The sequence below is a fragment of the Phoenix dactylifera genome, chromosome 9 (assembly GCF_051530095.1).
Source record: "Phoenix dactylifera cultivar Ajwa chromosome 9, Ajwa_hap1_PhDact_Kaust_v1.1, whole genome shotgun sequence".
NCBI lineage: Eukaryota > Viridiplantae > Streptophyta > Magnoliopsida > Arecales > Arecaceae > Phoenix > Phoenix dactylifera.
Window position 1 is genome coordinate 17,864,225 of NC_143198.1, and position 17,221 is coordinate 17,881,445.

The window sequence follows — 17,221 nt, forward strand, 5'->3', positions numbered from 1 at the left end:
TTATAATAATAATAATAACTAAAAATTCACGATTCACTGTTCATATAAACAGTGTCCCGCTAAAACACTGTTCATATGAACAGTGTTCCGTAAAAACACTGTTCATGTGAACAGTGTTTGAGAAAAAAATAAATAATACATAATAAATAAATAAATAAATGAATAAATAATAATAAAAAAATAAATAAATGGCTTGGCTACTGTTCATCTTCTTCCCCCGAAGAGCACCTCACGTGGCCGCCCACCGTCCGCGGCGACGATCCCGTGACCAGCATCTCCGCCTCGTCTTTCGCCTGTGACGCAGCCCGCAGCCGAGATCCAGCTCCGCCATCAAGCCGCGTCGAAATCCCGGCGTCTCCCCGTTGATCCCGCGGCCACCCACTGTCCGCAGCGTCCTCCCGACGATCCCGCGACCAAATCCGCCAGCAACCAGTCCTCCGTGATTCCAGTCGGCTACAATCAGCCGCGTGCCCACTGTGCCCGTGCGGTCGACTCTTCCCAGCAGCGGAGATCCGGCCCCTTCGCCATCACCGCGTGCGGCGTCTTCTCCTCCAAGATCAGCGAACCAGCCGCGTCGAAATCCCAGCATCGTCGCCCAGTCTTCCGCCCGTGGCGCATCCGGAGCGACCAGATCCTCTGCCACTTCATCAGTCGGCACCTCTCTCTGCCATCACCGACCAGATCCCGTGGCCCCTCTTCCTCCTCTCCCGCGATCTGCATCCCGGCACCACGCCCCGGAATCAGCCGCCGTGATTCCTTCTTCCCTCTCTCCGCATGCGCCGGACGGCTATAAAAGAGGAGATTACTCTGCGAACAGGAAGGGGGGAGGACGGTGAGAAGAACCAAGGAACAGAGCATGCTCTGTTATGGTGCCGAGAAGAATAAAAGAAAGAGGGATGCTGTGAGCGGATGAGTTAGAGAAAGAAAGAAAAAACGAAAAAAAGGACTTGAGACGGATGGCGTGGATCATCTCAACAAGCCGATCAAAGTCGCCGAGCATCATGAGCAGCTAAACCTCGGTTTAGGGGTTTGATGAAGCCATAGAGGAGTATTCGTTTCATTTTTATTGATTTGAGTTTGTATTGTAAGAGTGTTGCATGATGAAGAATTTATCAATTGATCTTTATGATTTATCCAATTTATGTGAATCATTTATCTTGCATAAGATATTTTACATAGATTGATCTATTTCATCAAATCCAACACCTATGGTTTGGAGGAGATATTCATGTGACATCGATTTCATGTTTAATGTTTAATGATCAGATGCATCATGCTAGGTTAGACAGGTCATGCTTATCGTTAGAGTAGATGGTTGTGCTAGACTTAGATGATTCATGCTGGAAAATTAGTTATAATTTTCTTTTATAATTGCTTTGGCTTGTAGTCGGAAGCAATCAAGTCTTAAATACAACTCAATCATTGAAAGCGTCACGAATATAAATCTATCGGTGGATTCTAGCCCTAAACACCTCCCTCCATAGATAATTCATACTATTACATCCATATTAATTCTTAGTTTTTATCATTTACTCTAGCTTATACCCTTTGAAGTAACTATTCAATTAGGGAAAAATAACTTGTCTCCAATCCCTGTGGACCGACACCCGTAATCACTATCCTACGGGATACGTGCTATTGCGTGGTTTATTTTTAAAATTGAAATAACCGATCAGGGAACCATCATTGCTAACATTCAAGGACCTAAGAAAGCTTGGGTACCAAAGATAAAGAAATAAATTTTTGTTTTGCAGTTGTGTCTAGCATCCCAAGCATCAAATAAAAAATGGTATTTGGACAATGGGTGCTCTATAAAAATCAAAAATAGTGAAGCTAGCTGGTTATAGCATCGAAAATTAGCTCATGAAAGCATGGACTTAATTTCAAAGCTTATTCGAAAAGAATTTGTTTTTGGTTTGCTTAAATTATCGTTTGAAAAAGATAAAATTTGCTCTACATGTCAACTAAGAAAACGAACTAGAGCTTCTTTCAAATCTAAAAATATTGTCTCTATAACTAGACTTTTAGAGCTTCTGCACATGAACTTATTTGGACCAACTAGAACTGCAGCCTAGGTGGAAAACTTTATGGCTTTGTTATTGTGGATGATTTTTCTAAATACACATGGGTTTTAATTTTAGCGCACAAAAATGAAGTATTTTCAGCTTTTACTAAACTGTCTAAAAAGATTTCAAATGAACATGGACTGCAAACTATCAAGATTAGAAGTGATCATGAAACTGAATTTGAAAATCATTACTTTGAAAATTTCTGCACTGAAATTGGTATTGATGATAACTTTTCTGCACCAAGAACACCACAACAAAATGAAGTTGTAGAGAGAAACAATAAAACTCTTACTGAAATGGCTAGGACAATGTTATGTGAAAGTAACTTACCTAAGTACTTTTGGGCTGAAGCTATAAACACAGACTGTCATGTTCTTAACAGAATTACTATTAGGTCTATTCTAAAGAAAACTCCTTATGAACTTTTGAAAAATAAGAAACCAAATCTTTTATACTTTCATATTTTTGGCTGCAATTGTTTTGTTCTAAATAATGGTAAGGACAACTTGGAAAAGTTTGATTTCAAATCAGATGAAGCTATTTTTTTTGGATATTCTTCATCGAGCAAAGCTTATAGAATATTCAACAAGAGAATTTTAGTTGTAGAAGAATCAATACATGTTATTTTTGATGAATCTAAGGATCCTTCTTCAAGAAAGAATGTAGATCTCGATGATGATGCAGGAGAACTCAACAAGCAAATCCAAGAGTTAACTCTAAAGAATGTTTCTGCATTTGAAAATTCAAAACATGATGAAAATTAAGAAAAAAAGATCAAATGGTTAAAGGTAAAACTAGTCTACCAAAAGAATGGAGGTATGCACATAGTCATCATAGAGACTTAATAATTGGTGATCCTTCCCATGGCATTAGGACTAGATCTTCTATTAGAGATGGTTGTAATCATCTTACATTTGTTTCTCAAATAGAACCAAAATCTTTTGAAAAAGCTGAAAAAGATAACAATTGGTTAATGGCTATGCAAGAAGAACTAAATCAATTTGAAAGAAATAATGTTTGGAATTTGGTTAGAAGACCTAAAAATATTTCTGTAATTGGGACAAAATGGATTTTCAGAAATAAAAATAAAGATGGAATTGTAATTAGAAATAAGGCTAGATTAGTTGCTAAGGGATATAATCAAGAAGAAGAAATTGATTTTGATGAAATTTTTGCATCTGTAGCTAGACTTGAAGCTATTAGACTATTACTTGCATTTGCATGCTTTATGGATTTTAAATTATTTCAGATGGATGTCAAAAGTGTATTTCTAAATGATTTCATAACTGAAGAAGTTTATGTATAACAACCATCCAAATTTAAAAAAACATAAACTTTCAGATCATGTTTTTAAATTGAACAAAGCACTTTATGACTTGAAGCAAGCTCCTAGAGCTTGGTATGATGGATTAAGCAACTTTTTAATAAAGAGTAATTTTTCAAGAGAAAATGTTGATAAAACTCTATTTATTAAAAAGAAAAATGCTGATATTCTGATTGTTCAAATATATGTTGATGATATATTGGTGCTATTAATGAAAATTTGTGTGAAGAATTTGGTAAGCTCATGCAAAGTGAGCTCAAGATGAGTTTGATGGGTGAACTCAACTTCTTCCTTTGACTCTAAATCAAGCAAACAAGAGATGGAATCTTCATCTGCTAAAGCAAATACACAAAGAAAATCTTAAAGAAGTTTGGTATGGAAGATTCAAAATCATTAGGTACTCCTATGAGCCTCTCTGGTAAATTAGAAAAAGATGAGCATGATAAATCCTTTGATTCAAAGCTGTATAGAGGAATGATTGAATCTCTACTTTATCTTACAACAAGTAGACCTGATATAATGTATAGTATTTGTATGTATGCAAGATATCAAGTAAATCCTAAAGAATCACACTTAATTATTGTTAAAAGGATATTAAGATACTTAAAAGTAACTCAATATTTAGATTTATGGTATTCTAAGACATCCACAATTGACTTAATTGGATATTCAGATGCTGATTTTGCTAGTTGTAGATTAGATAGAAAAAGTACAAGTGGAACTTGTCAATTTCTTGGAACAAAATTAATCTCTTGGTTTAGCAAAAAGCAAAATTTCGTAGCATTATCTACAGCTGAGGCTGAATATATTACTGCAGAAAGTTGCTGTGCCCAAATCCTATGGATTAAGCAACAACTCGAAGACTATGGCATAAAATAAAACAAGATTCCTATAAGGTGTGACAACACTAGTGCCATAAATCTGATTAAAAATTCCATACAACACTCAAGATCTAAATATATAGAAATCAGACATTATTTCATAAGAGATCATGCTCAAAATGGGAATATAAAAATGGAATTTATAAATATTGATAAATAAATTACAGATATTTTTACTAAACCTCTTAATGAAGAAGTCTTTTGTAAATTTAGAGGTAAATTATGCATTTGTTATCCATTTTGATGACGGATTATGAATGTTAAAATTAAATATTTTGATTGACTATTATTGGTTGAATTTTTGTTGATTTGATATGTGGTTTGTAATCGATTTTTAAATCTTATGTAAAAATATTTTGTCTCTTGAACTGTTTGAGGAGACGACTCATGTGAATGAGGAGTCGACTAAAGAGGAACTTTTTGAAACAGATTCTAAGGATACTCTCTCTCTGAAATGTTGAACCTGAAACGTTTCATACCCCTTAGAGCGTTTTCAGTCTTCAAACACTCTTTCAAACAAAAAAAACCTCCAAAACCCTAAAAAAATTTTTCGAGGTCCCGATTGATCTTCCAATGGTGAGAAGAAAGCAACTTACATCCGGACCAAAGAGAAAGAATACCACTCCACAAACTGAGAGGAGAACGAACGCTAGGGCAGAGCAAGCCATAAATCCATAAAAACAAAAAATGCCGTCACCTCAACCCATTTCGGCCCCTCTGTCACCTCCGTCCTCGATTTCAAAGCAAGGTCCCCTCTCCATATGAAATGTCTCCACCGGAAGAAGAGTGGATTTCGAGTTTTTGGAGAAGGAGAACTTACTATTAGGGCGAAATCTAAAGAAGATGGGTTGGAAATATCTGTGTTCACTGAATATGCCAACCTATCCAGACTTGGTACGAGAGTTCTACAACAATGCCAGATTTGGACAAGGTCAGATCTCATCCAAGGTTAAAGATATTCCTATCTTGATTACAGAAGACATTCTCAGAGATGCTCTTTAGATTCCAAATGATGGAGAGAATGGAGATCATTTAGAGACTAGGAACGAAGGGATAAGCATCATTCTGAATAGAGAAGTCACAGAAGATTGGACTGAAGTCAGTGCCAATCAACTGAATGCCGAGATGCGTTTGCTGCATCACATGATTAACAAGATGCTATTTCCAAAGACAGAAAAATTTGATCATGTCTCAGAGAGAGACATACTAGTAATGCATCATGTTATTCAAGGACTACCACTGAACCTACCCTGCTTGATGATTAGATACATGGAAGCTCAAGGACAGAGAAAAGGAGCTTCACTTCCCTATGGTATGGTTCTGACATTAGTTTCACTTACTTCAATTTGAATCTAGAAGGGGAGACCAAGAAGGAATTATTGTACTCAGATGTCTCAAAACTAAGGGCAAATTGATTCATAAAGGGAAAGAAATTCAGGATGAAAGTGGCCAAGACACTCTAACACCACTTAAAAGGCAAAAGAATCCCTACTCAAGCACATCCAAAAGAGGCTCCAGTCAGTCAACCTCCACCAATTCAAAGACCATCAGATCCTCCACTACGACTTGAAAAGTGGCAGTTAAAAGCTATTGGTGACAACATCATTATAGCACTGATTAATTCTGGAGTCTATTTTAGCAAAGTCCATAATCTCACTAACTTGACCCAAGAAGTAAAAGCTAAACTGTAAGGATTAAGGCAACTAGCAGCTAATCAGCAAAGAACAATTGCTGCAATTGAAGAGCAACTGAGGACTCAGAAAAATTTTGTTCAAGGTTCTATACAAGAACTGAAAGAACAATACACTCAGCTTACTAGCTCTATCTCTGCACTAAACAGCAAGATTGAGAAGCTGATGGAAGAGCAAAAGGAAGATCAGTCTGGACCTTCATCTTCAAAATCTTAAACCTAGACTGAACCTAGACTGAACTTAGAATGAACCCCATAATTTCAAAACATAACTTTGTACTGAGCTATGTTTCATATCTTTTTGGCACACTTGTATGCTGACTGATACCAATTGAAGCCAATTGTACCTTTTAGATTTATCAAGTGTACTTCATTTATTAATTGCAATGAATACTTATCTTTCTTAAAATATATTTGTTGCTCTGATACATTAAAAATATATTGAGTCTGATACCCTCTCTTCTTAACACAACTGATAGTTAATCCTTAATGATTAAGCTCAAAAAAGAGGAAAATTAAAATTATATTTCTTTTCCCTCCTTTTATTGATGACAAAAAGGGGAGAAATGAGAAAAGAATTCCAATCTCTACACTAATGGTAATATATAGGGGGAGATTTAAAAGGTAATGTATGTATGATAATGGTACTGCACTACCAAAAAAAAATCTTTAAGAAAAAAAGAAGAAAAAGAACTCAGCATAATTGCATAATTTAAATGTTTGTAACTGATAGGGGAAGATTTTCTTCTCAACTTGTTGAAATTATGCATAGATCTTCGAATGTCATATTTGCTCGGAACTTCATTACGAAATTCTTATAATTGCTTTGAAATTTATTGCAATTTTTTTTTAGACTCAATGGTTTTGTCATCATCAAAAAGGGAAAGATTGTTAATCCTAAAGGATGAATTTTGATGATTACAAAATACTTGAGATAATGTTGTGGACTAATGATGTTGGCTTAATTGTGAAGTTTTATAAGTTAAGAAAAATCATAAGAAATGAAGCACTGCAAAATCATAAGTTCTTCACAAACATTTCATTGGATCTGTTCTAAAAGAAAAATGATCCTAATCTAATCCATGGAGATCAAAGATGAAGTCTAAAGTTTTCTGTTTGAAAAACTTGAGTCGACCCCTAGCAAAAAGGACAAGTTTGAGTTGACTCTAGTATGTTTTCTTAAAGTGGCATAGTCAATGAGTCGACCCTTATGTAGTTCAAATTAAACAGAGAGCTTTTACCGTCTGAGACAAAGTTTGAAGAGTCGACCCTTGTTCCAAATGAGTCAACCCCCGAAATTGAAGAGTCGACCTTTACGTTTGAAGAGTCGACCCTAGTTCAGTCTCAGCGTCATACAGAAAAATTATTGGATGAGTCGACCTTTGTGTTTAGAGAGGCGACTGCTAAATAAGATGAGTCGACCCTTATGTTTAAAGAGGCGACTCCTGAAGAAGATGAGTCGACCCTTAAAGTTAAAGAGTCGACCCTTTGAAGTTATCACAGCAAGAGCCATCTCAACATCTTCAAGTGCCGACCCAGGATAAACATGAGCCGACCCCTGAGTTACATGAGCCGACCCCTGTATTGCTGGGACCACAACGGAAAGCTTACAACAACTTTTGTCTTCTTTTGTAATAAAAAAAATTTCCATCAGAACGGAAGGAAAGTAATTCAAATTCCGTTGAAGAACTCGTCTATAAATTCAAGGGAACCTTAGAAGGAAAAAAACAAGAAAAAAAAGAAATATTTTGTCAAAAAAAGAAAAGTTTCCATAAAAGAAGGAAGAAGAAAAAGCTAAACAGTTCACCATCCTCACCGGCATTCATCTGAAACTTTCTCCTGTGAGGAAATTAGTCGAAGCTTCTCATCACATCAAGAAGAGCTGGCGTTCGAGCATTGGGACATGATGCAAAAATAAAATTGTTCTCCCAAGTGCAGGAGAATCGCACAAGTAGTAAATTCTCGGGAGTTCGAGGTCGAATCCTCAGGGAACGAAATGTATATGAGATTGTTTAATATAATTTTAGATTAATTAATTCAATAAATTTGTGGATTAAAATTATATTTTGATTTTTAGAAATTAAAATGCAGAGAATAATAAACACAATTCAATGAAATAAAAATGGTAGGGATCTGGAATCCCCCTTGATGATATTGCATCCAAGGAATAAACTCTATGGTTCTTGATTTAAGATTTAATGTAGGATAGATCTAATCATGGTATATGTTTCATGAACATATGAACTCAATTTCTAAGCGTTCGTCGTGCTTTCTACGTCTACGACGAATCAAATACTAAAGCAATCCATATATCAATAATCATAATCTATTTAAGAACTATCTACGAAATAACTATGCATGGATCAAAAACATATCAGTAAATATAATTCATTCAAGGCAAAAGTTTAGAGTTTACTTCAAAGAGCAATACATCAAAGGTTCCTCCATCTCCCTCCTAAGAAATCAGCCACCCATTTTAAAAATTAGTCCCCCTTTCATTTTCCCCTTTTCCTTTCTTTCTTTTTCTTTTCGGAAACAGGGGAGGCCCTGTTTTTTTTTTGAATGAACTGCCCTCCCCTTTGCCAACCAAGAGAACCCTCTTATATGCTGCGATTGGTCCCTGATCCCACAGGATAAGGGAAGATTCCGAGTATCCCGGATGCGAGAAGGCCAAACGCGGGATGGGAGCTGATCACGGATCCTTGGGGCTGACGTGGCGTGGCAGGCTCGGCTGAAGATCCTCGTAGACGGCTGGGAATGCTGTGGATACGGGTGAATCACCACGGTTGGCTGGGAGATCTGGGAGAAGTTGGATGCGGGAAGGCTTCACGGAAGGATGTGTGGACTGCGAGGAAGACAGAAGGCTGATTGCTTGCTTAATCCGAAAGAAAAGGATGGACGCGGACGGGAGATGATCGCTGATGCTGAAATCACGGGATGGGAAGATGGATCTTTGCTGGGATGAGGTGCGGACGAGGCGTGCGCTCGTGAGGAACTCGGACGTGGACGCTGCGATGAAGTCGGATGGAGCTGGGACGTGCTGTGAACGTGGAAGCTTGGGAGATGCCGGGATGATGGATGGCTGGATCGAAGGATGAAATTTGGGTGCTGGGAGGTTGCACGGACACTGGATGAGGGGTCACACGTTGGGCTGCTCTGGAGAAGCAGATGCGGAAGATGCTTCGCGATTCTTCCATGTGGGTGGATGGGCTGCACGCGGCTCAGATGCTTGGGCTCATAGAAGACTGAAGCTGCGATGAAGTGGACAGCTGAACTTGACCTCCTCCTAGTGTGCAACTGGGGTCGACCCATGCGGTTGGCTGGTCACCTATAGTGATGCATCTTTTTGAACCCAATGTGCATTTTAGCTTTGATTTCCGATCACCTGCACCCCACAAAAATATAATATTAATACAGCAATTTTATCATTATTTGTTAGCAATAATACTAATTTAAGTGATGTATAGATCGCACTTTTGTGCTCTCATCACACCCCCCAACTAGCTTATTGTTAGTCTCTAGCAATTAATGAGCAGATAATAGAATGAGAGTGCAAAAGGTATGGTTTAACCTATGACTTTTTATTGAAGCTAAAGATATAAAACTAAGATATGTACTCACTTTCGTAGGAATCACGATTGCACTTAGCACGTGCAACAAGCCGTTAAACCCCTAGGTTACCCTAGTGGACGAGTGTTGTCTCGTGAGGGTTTTCAGGGATGTTACCCACAAACATCATGAATTATATGACATGAGATTCTAATAAAAAAATGAAATAAATCCTAAAATACACATGTAATTAATTGATATATATTTTCAAGCATGGCAACTGTCAAAGCAAGGAAATATAAAAGTGTAGTGTGCATCAAATTGCATGACTTTCTCAGAGTACTAATACCTCCACCACAACAGGGCACCGCCTGAGTTTTAGGTGCACTACTCAAGTTCACAAGTGTTTTCTACAGTTTGTTAGTACCTGATCCATCAAATTTTCAGAATATCACATGTTGTCTAAATTTGTCAAGAATGGTTTGCAAGTAAAGAAAGAGCTATCAATCCCAACTAAACAACCCGGGTACACAGAGGTCCAATACAATGGAGTCAAACCAGCCATTACCACATGTCACTAGGTTCAGTCCAACCAACCTTATTCATGCTTATTGTTATTTTTATTTTTAAAACACATATGACGATTACAATAGTCCAACCCCATTAGGCTCTAGTAAGATCCGTGTAGCGAGCTTTCAGCCAATGACCCCCGATCCAGTTGGATCAAGACATTAGGTGAAACACCCCTCGGGCTTAATTACTCGAATCAGACTACGCCACGAGGACAGACTTGTCATCATGAGGATTTTTTTGTTTTTTATTTTTTTTTATTTTTTTTTGTTGTGCAAGAAAAGAGAAGATAGACTGAACCATATATATATTTTTTTATTATATATGTGACTGCATCGTGACTATAGGTCAACCAAGGTCGGATCATAAGGCAGCTAAGTAATCTAACTGGGATATTCAACCTCTATCTTTATGTGAAAACCAAATCATGAACCTTATGGTATGAACAAGGATACTCGTACTTCTTTTACGGATAAGGCTAACAAAAATGTAGTTAACAAATATGAACTCCTGAAGCTTTCCTATTGTCATTAAGTAGACGTGTGGGGATCTAATAATAGGTCTCTGATCAATCATAGTATGCATGTGTTCCTTGCCTTAATAGTTGTACACACTCAATATGAAAATACATGTGCATTTGCTCAGAAAAGAAAGTAATAGAATAAATCAAATGCAAAAACTTTTTTTTTTTTTTTGCAAAATATTTCCCTCCCCCCAACTTAAATATTGCATTGTCCTCAATGTAAAAGATGCAAGAAAGCTATATGTGAGAAACAATAGAGAAAAGAATATTAGAGAGAAGAAGAATACCTTGAGCTGTTGATTTCCAGAAAAGAAGACCTACAAAATAAGAAAAAAAATAAAAGAAAAAAAATAATTCTAACTAATATACACATACCTTGGCCGTCATGCTCAGTCATAAGAAGGCTCCTCCAAGGGAAAGGAGTCCTCTTCATCTGCAAAATTCTCAAGCAAAGGTTTTAATCTGTGTCCATTTACCTTAAAAATTTGACCATTCTGTGGATTCTCAATTTCAACTGCCCCGTGTGGAAAAACAGTTTTTACAATGAAAGGATCTGTCCATTTTGATCGTAACTTTCCAGGAAACAGATGTAAGCGAGAGTCATACAAAAGAACTTTTTGTGCAGGTTCAAAAGATTTTCTTAGAATTGATTTATCATGCCTAATTTTCATTCGTTCTTTACAAAGTCTAGCATTGTCATACGCATCCCGACGAATTTCATTCAACTCACTTAATTGTAATTTTCGAATTAAACCAGCATCTGACAATTCAAAGTTCAATTTTCTAATGGCCCAATATGATTTATGCTCTAATTCAACAGGTAGATGACATGCTTTTTCATAGACTAGCCGATACGGGGACATACCAAGAATAGTTTTATAAGCAGTACGGTAAGCCCACAATGCGTCAGAAAGTTTTAAAGACCAGTCTTTGCGTGATGGATTCACCGTTTTCTCTAAAATTCGTTTAATCTCCCGATTGGCTAGCTCTACTTGGCCACTAGTCTGCGGGTGATAAGGAGTTGCAATTCTATGAGTGATACCGTACTTTCGTAATAGGATCTCAAAAGGCTTATTACAGAAATGTTTTCCCCCATCACTAATTATAACCTTGGGCATCCCAAATCGTGAAAAAAGATTTTCTTTTAGAAATTTCAAAACAGGTTTGTGATCATTAGTTCTACAGGCAACAGCTTCTACCCATTTTGACACATACTCAACACCAACTAAAATATACTCATATCCAAAAGACGGTGGGAATGGGCCCATGAAATCGATGCCCCACATGTCAAAAATTTCAATAGCAGTAATGGGCTGAAGAGGCATCATTTGCCTACGAGTTAGACTTCCAACACGTTGACATGGGTCACATGTCCTACAGAACTCGTGGGCATCTTTAAATAGTATAGGCCAATAAAAACCACATTGCAACACTTTAGCTGCCGTTTTCTTAGATGCAAAGTGTCCTCCACAAGCACTGGCATGACAAAAAGAGAGTACACTTTGTATCTCATGTTCCGGAATGCATCTTCTAAAGATTTGATCATTGCAATACTTGAACAAATAAGGAGCATCATAATAATAATTCCTTACTTCACGCAAGAAATTATTCTTATCATTCGATCCCCAATGCTCCGGCATCCGGTTAGTGACAAGAAAGTTTGCAATATCAGCATACCATGGCATAGTAGAAAGTGCAAACAATTGCTCTTCAGGGAACGAGTCCTTGATGGGCAACTGTGGCACCAAATCATGAACAACTAGCCGTGATAAATGGTCAGCAACCACATTCTCTACTCCCTTTTTATCTTTGATAGTGATGTCAAATTCCTGAAGTAGAAGTATCCATCGTATTAAGCGTGGTTTGGCATCTTTCTTATCCAATAAATATTTTAGCGCCGCATGATCTGTAAAGATAACAATAGGAGCACCAAGGATATAAGAGCGAAATTTGTCTAATGCAAACACTACTGCAAGCAATTCCTTCTCGGTGGTGGTGTAATTCATTTGAGCATCATTTAAGGTTTTGCTTGCATAGTAGATGACATATGGCTTATTATCCTTGCGTTGTCCTAGGACAGCTCCTATCGCATAGTCACTAGCATCGCACATGATCTCAAAAGGTAATGACCAATCAGGTGGTCGCACGATGGGTGCAGTGCTAAGCATAGCCTTCAATTTTTCGAATGCCTCTTGGCAGGTTTCGGTCCAACTGAACGGTGTATCAAGGGATAGGAGGTTACATAATGGTCGGGCTATGACACTAAAGTCCTTGATGAACCTCCTATAAAATCCTGCATGACCCAAAAATGATCTAACATCTCTAACTGTCTTGGGTGCAGGTAGCTTGGCGATTAAATCAATCTTAGCTCTATCAACTTCCATGCCCTTCGATGAAACAATATGTCCTAGGACAATTCCCTTTTGCACCATGAAGTGGCATTTCTTCCAATTTAGTATCAGATTCTTTTCCATGCATCGAGCTAAGACTGCTTGTAAATGTAATAAACAATCATCAAAAGAATCGCCAAAAATAGAGAAATCATCCATAAACACTTCTAAAAATTTTTCGTTCATTTCTTCAAAAATGCTGAGCATACACCTTTGGAATGTCGCAGGTGCATTACACAATCCGAATGACATCCGACGGAAAGCGAATGTGCCAAAAGGACAAGTGAAGGTAGTCTTCTTTTGATCTTCTGGTGAAATCTCGATTTGGTAGTACCCGAAATAGCCATCGAGAAAACAATAAAATTTGTGTCCTGCAACTCTTTCCAAAACTTGGTCTAGGAAGGGTAGGGGAAAGTGATCTTTCCTAGTGACCAAATTCAATTTGCGGTAGTCAACACACATGCGCCAACTCGTCGGAACACGAGTTGGAACTAGTTCACCCTGATCATTTCTGACTACCGTCAGACCTGCTTTCTTGGGCACGACTTGAGTAGGACTCACCCACTTGCTATCGGAAATTGGGTAAATAATACCCACGTCAAGCAACTTGAGGACTTCTGCTTTAACCACATCTCTCATCGTAGGATTCAACCTGCGTTGCATTTGCCTTGCGGTTTTGGCATTGTCCTCCAAATATATCCGGTGCGTGCAAATTAAAGGGCTAATCCCCTTCAAGTCTGCAATAGACCACCCTAAAGCTCCTTTATGATTCTTTAGAACACCAAGTAATTTTCTTTCTTGGGCATGATCAAGATCAGATGAGATAATTATAGGAAAAGTGTCCTCGGATCCAAGAAAGGCATACTTGAGTTCTTTCGGTAAAGGTTTCAACTCGAGCTTAGGTGCTTGTTCATGGGATGGTACTATCTTTGCTTCTCGAGATGGCAAATGTTCAAATTCCTCTATTCTCGGTCTCCACCCATTGACCATCATGACATTCGAGTTATCTAAAACTGGTGGAACCGTATCATCAGCAGTACCTTCATAACACCAATCTATCAAACTATTGTCGGCCGATTCAGTAAATGTTTCTTTTAACAAATATTCTTCCGCAATGGTTTCAACCCATTCAACTTCTTTACTTTCTTCATAATCATTGGGTTGTTTGCCTATACTAAAGACGTTCAGTTCCAAAGTCATATTGCCAAAAGAAAGCTTCATGACACCATTCCTACAATTGATCAATGCATTAGAAGTTGCAAGAAATGGGCGTCCTAAGATGACCGGAATCTGAGATGGTGAATTGGAAGCCGGATGTGTGTCCAGTACGATAAAGTCAACAGGAAAATAGAACTTGTCTACTTGGACCAACACATCTTCGATAATTCCTCTAGGAACCTTCACTGACCTGTCAGCTAATTGTAAAGTCACAGTTGTTGGCTTCAACTCACCCAAACCGAGTTGCTCATATACCGTATATGGCAACAAGTTCACACTCGCTCCTAAATCTAGTAATGCTCGCTCAATCCTAAAATTGCCAATGATGCACGAGATAGTTGGGCAACCTGGATCCTTATATTTAGGAAGAATGTTATGCTGTAAAATTGCACTCACATTTTCAGCCAGAAATGCCTTCTTCTTGACATTTAAACGATGCTTGACAGTGCACAAATCTTTTAAAAATTTTGCATAGGAAGGCACTTGTTTTATTGCATCAAGAAGAGGTACATTGATTTTTACTTGCTTAAAAAGCTCAATAATTTCAGAGTTTGGTTCAAGCTTTTGCAAGGGCTTTAATCTTTGTAGAAATGGTGCAGGAAAAGGACATTCAATTTTTTCAGTAGATGTTGGTGCTTCAGTTTCTTCATTATTCTTTTCTTTTGTCTTGGGAGGGTCAGAATCAGGTATGACTTGTGTTTGTTCTGGGACTGGTCGGTCAATAATCTTTCCACTTCGCAAAGTTATTATACTCTTTGCTTGCTCTTTATGCGAAGTTGAAGATGATGCATTACTACCGCCATAGACTTGAGGATTAGGTTGTGGTTGAGCTGGTAGCTTACCTTTCTCTTGAGCACTTAAAATAGTGGTCAGCGTTGTCAGTTGATTTCTTAATTCATCATTGATTTTAGCTTGACCTTGCATGAAAGATTGCAAAGTTTCTTCGAGACTGGATTTTTGAGGGGGTGCGTGTGCATAATGAGGTTGCGGAGGTGGAGGAGTTGGGTTATATACTTGTTGAGATTGGTCATTCCTCCACCTGAAATTTGGATGGTTCTTCCATCCAGGGTTGTAAGTACCCGAAAAAGAATTATTGAAAGATTTTTGATAGGTATTCATAACATTGGCCTGATCGTGCAAGACTTCCTTGAATGCGGGTATTGTGGGGCAATCAGTGATGAGATGGCCAGGCATCTCGCAAATCCTACAACACTCGCTGTTATGTTCTACGGTCTTGACGGGTTCAATCCTTCTAAGTTCAATTTCCTCTACCTTCCTAGTAAGAGCTGCCATTTTAGCTTGAATATCATCCTGAGTATTAAGGTTGTAAAGGCCCCCGTGTGGAATGCTAGTAGGCTTAGGCAAAGGTTTATTCACTCTATCCCCTGTATCCCATAATTGTGCAGTCTCTGCGAGAGAGTCTAAATAGTCCCATGCCTCATCGGGTTGCTTTTCCAAAAATAGACCATTGCACATAGTCTCTATAAATTGTTTCAACTGTGGAGACAACCCTTCGTAAAAGAAACTAATGGTTCTCCATGTTTCAAACCCATGATGAGGACAAGAGAGAAGCAAATCTTTAAATCTCTCCCAGCATTCATAAAATGTTTCATGGTCTTTTTGTTGGAAATTACTAATGTGCCTTTTCAAAAAGTTAGTCCTTTGTGCGGGAAAAAATTTTTTCAAGAATTCTCTTTGCATGTCATGCCATGTTCCTAGCGATCTAGGTCTCAAGGAGTTCAGCCATGTTTTGGCTTTATCCTTTAAGGAAAAAGGAAACAAGGTTAATTTAAGGACATCTTCCGATACATTTGGCACTCTAAATGTGATGCTAATTTTCTCAAAATCCTTAAGGTGAAGATAAGGGTTCTCGGATTCCATTCCATGATACTTTGGCAGCAATTGAATTACTCCTGGTTTGATTTCAAAGTGTCCTACATTTTCAGGAATAATCATGCATGAAGGTTGACTAGTCCTAGTGGGATGTAAGTATTGTCGAAGTGTCATAACTGGGGGTCTACCTTCATCACCATGGTGACTTCCTACATCATCCGAAAAATTTGCCATCTCACAAGGTGTGAGATAATGCGAAGGAATTTCAAGGATGTATCCTAAGGGATGATCTAAAGTTGTACGACTTAATCGACCGGTGTCGTCCCTATTCCAACCTAGCATACAAAATTTAATTAATTTTTTTTTATTTTATTTTTTTAAAAAATAAATATAAATGTAAGTACCAACTAAAGATACCCTAAAACTACACCCTAAAACAAAAACCTATTCACAATCACACATGTAACTAAACATTACACCTCAATTTCTAATGTTTTTCTTAAATTTCTAGACAGCTCCTAACTGGTTTGAAGAGGGCACCTAAGCCTCCAATCCGGTCTAATGAACCGAGTTGACCAGGTAAGCTCCCAGGTAAGTGGAGGGGTCACGATGCGTTCGCAAAGGTCCCACTTAAAACCCACTTGCCTCGAACAGATGAACTGTCTCCCTTATAGGGACAAAGCTTGCCTAGACATCAACTAAGCCACAGAGCGAAATTGGTGCAACTTTCGGTAGTCTTCGTCCTATTGAGCTCGAATGTCCTTAGGGGCCAACGTCTAGTTGATTTTAATTAAGCTTAGGATATTTATGCAATGGGGTGATTTTTGGGCTAAGGACGAGTGATGAAATCTCGACCTTATTTTTTTAAATGGGTTCAGCTCTTAGAATAGTTTATGCTGATGCCTTATACTATATGCAACAATAAAGAGATTTTTTTTATATTTTATGACATGACATTAAATTTCACTGAATAGGTGATCAAGCAAATTATTTATTTTTTTTTCTTAAATTTTCAATTAGCAACCAGGGTTAATGAGATATGATAACAATAAAATTCTGATCTAAAATAATTAAATGCAGAAAATTCAAAACAGACAGCAGCAAGTTTTCGTATTAATCTGATAGTCTTAAACGCTTCAGAATGTCAATCAGACCGTTCAGATGAAAGAAACAC

General features: G+C 37.8%; 1 pseudogene; it reads left to right on the forward strand.

Moving 5' to 3' along the window:
* Positions 1-15,760: 15,760 nt before the first annotated feature.
* Positions 15,761-15,858, forward strand: LOC120104732 (small nucleolar RNA R71; annotated as a pseudogene).
* Positions 15,859-17,221: the final 1,363 nt, after the last annotated feature.